At 41.3% G+C, this 5,055-nt stretch overlaps 1 protein-coding gene across 1 annotated transcript in view; it reads right to left on the bottom strand.

The window, feature by feature from the left end:
• The window catches only part of LOC135116280 (multiple epidermal growth factor-like domains protein 6), a 35,474-nt gene extending 34,071 nt beyond the window's left edge, over positions 1-1,403 (bottom strand). The window contains exon 1 of the mRNA XM_064033642.1: positions 1-1,403. This exon is cut by the window's left edge and continues 154 nt beyond it. The gene's annotated coding sequence lies outside the window, so the exon portion shown is untranslated.
• Positions 1,404-5,055: the final 3,652 nt, after the last annotated feature.

Raw genomic sequence — 5,055 nt, forward strand, 5'->3', positions numbered from 1 at the left:
GACCAGTCTTCACGTGCTACACCAGAGTGTTCCTGTGCGCCTCGGCGGGCTCATTCCTACTCCTGCTGAGTTTTCTATAGCAGGGAAGGGACAGGCCTCGAATGGGTGTTCGATTTCGTGGGACCACTGGTGTGCTCGGAGCCACTCGATACAGATTTACTTCACCTGTTTTATATTCTGAAGAAATGTGTCGTAAATTCTCAGACGTTTCGTAATATTCTGTAATATTATTTTTTAACTAGTAGCATTGCACGTGAGCATGAATAGTTCCACTGATTAGAGGTTCTTATAATGTAATACGATTTTCTTACGCCAGTACATATTCAAAGGCTATTTTGTAGCAGCACTCACTGAACACAGCAAATAGTCTAAGCTGACGCAAGGATTTCCAAAGTGTGGATTCATGGGCTCCATGCTGTGTGTGTGTGTGTGTGTGTGTGTGTGTGTGTGTGTGTGTGTGTGTGTTTGCTGAGGAATGTATCGATTATAGGTCATTCTACAATAGAGGACAACCCAATATCTTTTGATAAAATCTCCTCCACCTCCAGGTACACTTGTGGGCAGTAATTGCTCTTCCTTATTGGCTGTTGAGCGGCTGTAGCAGTGGTGGACCGCGGGCAGTGATTGCGCCCGAGAGGGTGAGGGCGCGGAGCTAGGGTGGAGGACAGGGACGAGATGTGGAAGACTGGAAAACAGAGTACCACCGGCAGGAAAGCTCTTGAGGCAGCATAGATATTGCTTTCTCTCTCTCTCTCTCTCTCTCTCTCTCTCTCTCTCTCTCTCTCTCTCTCTCTCTCTCTCTCTGGGTAAACAAAGGAACTATATATGAAGACTGACGGAAGAAGTGTTATTCTTTTACATCTTCTCCTCGATTAATTAAATGTATCACGGAGCCACAAAATGCGAGGCGCTTTTTCCCACATTCCTTATTTCATAACCGTTCAACGAGAAAATCCCTGAAGAATAATGTAAGATATTAGCTCCCAAATCGTTCTTTTGTCGTATTTGTTTCGTATTTGTGTTGGGAGTAGCCTCGTCTGTCGCCTAATTGTTCTTGGTCAGCTTCCTTTTCATTAATTATTTTTCATTCCATTCGTCATCGGTAATAAAACAAAGGGTATGAGAAGGAAACGTGAAATAAAAGGAGGTGTATAATAAATTGCTAAAGACAAGCATGCAGTAGTTTTCAGTCAAATACATTAACCACTGACGTCATCCCATCATCACATGCATTCTTAAACATTACAGCATCACCGTGCTCTTTTGTTTCTGCCTTTCCATAACCTGCACAACTCAAAAAATTATCAAGGCATCTTATATATTGAAATATCTTTGTCTTGTTAAGTAGTTTCACTTTGTTAAGATGGCATTGATCATGATTTTTTTTCTTATAACTGTCAAGTAATACCCTATGGAAAATAAGAAAATAGAAAATAAACGCCCTCAAAGCAACCACCTCACATCTTCAAGCAACAACCCACCAGCGACGCAAGGCAATGACCAGCTGTTTTGTAACCGAAAAGTTTTGTAACCAGCTGTTTTGTAACCGAAAAGTCACCTTGGGCACAGCTGGACGCCTGGCTAACCTTGTGCTGCTACGCCACGACTGTACCGCATTGCTTCAAAGCGGCCTATCATTTGATTACATGAGACTGTAAATGAGACCTCGTTTCCCTTTCAGGCCTCATCACCAGAAAACGATCCATGATTAATTAACTTTACTTATCATCTCCATTTCGTTTGTCACAACATAATTACAGGTACAAGGGTGGCAGGAGAACGGTGTCATAAACGTGTGTAAAGGTTTGGAAACATTTTAGATAAATAAATGAATAATAGATAATATAACTGTTGCCACAAAACTAGCACAGTGTGTCCTTGATATTCTGAGTATGGCACAAGACAGAACGCCTTTTAAGGAAGCCTACATTAAACTGAATTATAAATGTTATCGTCCTCCAAGACATATTAGTTCATCTATTTATCATCCTCAAAGATAAGAAAGGATCCGGGAATGAAAACGGAGAAGGAAATGTGGTGGTGTTAGAATTTTTAATCAACCAAAGCTCTATAGAGTATTTGAATCTCTCAGCCTGTAACGCAACACGTGACACGATACCTGACATTTTTTCTTAGCGATGTAGTCTGTGTTAATGGATTTGATTTTCAGTTTCGTCGGTATCATATAAAAAATGGATAAAAAAAAAGGAAAAAGAGATCCTGCCGTTTTTATGAAGCTGTTACGAATGTGTGTGTTGTCAACATCGTAAAAGCTTTCATATCAAACAGAATTTCATATTATTGATAAAGGATTCGTACAGTTACACCTTTATCTCTCTTTTGGTTTTCCTCCTCATCTTCACTATGTTTAATTTGAGCAAACGAACACATTTCCAGAGTGAAATATATCTAAAAACAGCCGTAAAATTAGTACTCCCTTAAAAGATAAAAATTTCAAAGGATTGTGCGGAGTCTATAGCAATTGTTAGGTTTAGAGTGTCAGGTCATAGCGTAAGAATGGTTGTGTCTAATGCTAAAAGTGAATAGTCTTGTTATATAATGTACACAACAGCTACAGTCACCGGTGAGATCGAGAGCACCACTCACCACTGAGATCAAGAGGAAGTACGGATCCACACCCGAGAGGCTCGTGGGAGGGGCCGTGGAAAGAGGAGAGTGGTGACAATCTGGCCCGTATTGGTAAAGCCATGACAAACGCTTTTTCAAGAGGGAGTTATCAAGACACTTCTCACAATCTCGGATAATTTCGATAATCTTTAGGGACTGCAGTCTTCAATGAACCTTTTTTGTGCCTCTTTTGTTGCCTTTGACCAGAGCCGCTCTTTCATAAAAATGTTAATGAAAGGAAAATGTTTCTACAGGTTGCACTGAATTATAATTAAAATAACAGCGTGGACGCCTGTTTCTTCATGGAAATGTTCTTTTCTCGTATATGTTGTGTTTATCATAGTCAGTCTCTCTCTCTCTCTCTCTCTCTCTCTCTCTCTCTCTCTCTCTCTCTCTCTCTCTCTCTCTCTCTCTCTCTCTCTCTCTCTCTCTCTCTCTCTCTCTCTCTCGTATACACACACACACACACACACACACACACACACACACACACACACACATCATTCGTCAGCAAATGGATAAATAAAGTCGTCAGGGAGGCCACAAAACTTCTCCACGTCGACTTGCATGTGTTGATGAACAGGATAATGAACGCACTGAACAGGCTTCTTCCTTCCACCTGCCTTCCTCTTTTTCTTCCTCTCTCCATTGCTCATTATTGTCTCTTTTCTTCTTTTCCTTCGCTTTCTATTCACCTCTTTGTACACCTTGTTCACCTCCTTGCTGGGATGTGAGGCGCTGGTTTGCAATCCTCACCTTTAAGGCACTCGAGGGACTCCCACAGCTGGTGTTGAAAGGCAGACTTGCACTGACTAAACATGTGGTTCAGGAATGTATGCTTCGAATGGTTCAGTGTGTCAGACGAAAAGTGGGAGCATTGCCTAGCCAGTGTGTTTGTTCTTATATTTGCAACTTATAAAAAGTATTGCTTGTAACAGTATGTTTCGTCATTTTTGTGAAGTCAAATGTATATCATCCTGCTAGTGATAATAAATGCCTTGCTACCAGCTCAAGTTATAATTCTCAAGAAGATAAATGAATATTTTGCTTTACCGTCCGCCAGATTGGGACAAGGAACAGCTGGCACCGTGCAGTCTGCAGTGCCCAGACTGCTTGGATGGATTATAAATAATTAGCGATGGGTGGCTGTGTGCCAGGTGTGTTGGGTGACGTGTTCTGGCCAGGACACAGGTCTTTCAAAGGCAAGCTGAGAGCGTGCAAGGGAATCATAGACCCTTGCGTTGTACTAGTGGGTGTTTGTGTGTAATTTTATATATTTTATATATATATATATATATATATATATATATATATATATATATATATATATATATATATATATATATATATATATATATATATATATATATATATATATATATATATATATATATATATATATATATATATATATATATATATATATAATACAGTTGACATGTAAGATTTGCCGAAGTGCCTGATACCCAGTGTGTTGTGAAGGTTCCCTTTCATTTGTAGCCATAGAGCACCGCCACCAGCGGTCACCTGTCCATTCAGCCATTCGTCGGTCACTCCCTCGAACTCGCTCTTCGAGTAAACAGAGAAGTAAAAGTCGCCATAAATTTTTCACTCTCCCACAGGCTGTAAATTTCCCTGCTAGATGGCAAGCCTCTCAACTGTTGTGTCAAGGCGGCGATGGGCCTTGACCGTCAGATTTTTGGGCTCGAGTCTGCCAAGAACATTTGTGTTGTGTTTTGTCTGAATCAAACCCTGTGCGGCGGTTGGCAAGGAGCTGCATGCTTGGGACTGTGATGGTGGCTTGCGTCAACACAGCGGCATGGCCTTGCCATGTCACCTCGCATACATTACCTCCTTGTAACACTCAACACAAAGACCACCATGCAGCCTAAACCACAACATAAACATTATCACCTCAGGGTGTATCATGTTGGAATCGCATTGTCTCGCTTCACGTTTCCCTTCACTCCTTGACCACAAAGCCCGGCACTTGGTCCTAAGTTGTAATCGTGTTGAGGGTCATCGACCAGCAGGACGAAACAAGAACTTCCAAATTAATCTTAGGAAACATAACCTCTGCTCCTCCTCCTCTTCCTCGTTCTTCCCCTTCCTCCTCCTCTTTCTCCTCTCCCTTTACTCCTCCTTCTCCTCCTCCTCCTCCTCCTCTTATTCACCCTTGATACAGCCTCTCTCTGGCGAAAACAACATTAAAGACCACTCAGATCTCTCAGGCTGACGCAAACCGAGTAAAATATTATGAAGGAGGTAACTAATTAACTTGCTACCTGAATACACGTGGCAAAATATTCGCTTCTTTGACGTACCTTCCTTTATTTAACACATGATGCTTTATCAGCTGATGTGTTTGTGTGTGTGTGTGTGCGGGTGAGTAGGTGGTTGGGTGGGTGTTTGTTTAGTGTTTTTTTT

Source organism: Scylla paramamosain, chromosome 31 (genome assembly GCF_035594125.1).
Source record: "Scylla paramamosain isolate STU-SP2022 chromosome 31, ASM3559412v1, whole genome shotgun sequence".
In the NCBI taxonomy this organism is placed as follows: domain Eukaryota; kingdom Metazoa; phylum Arthropoda; class Malacostraca; order Decapoda; family Portunidae; genus Scylla; species Scylla paramamosain.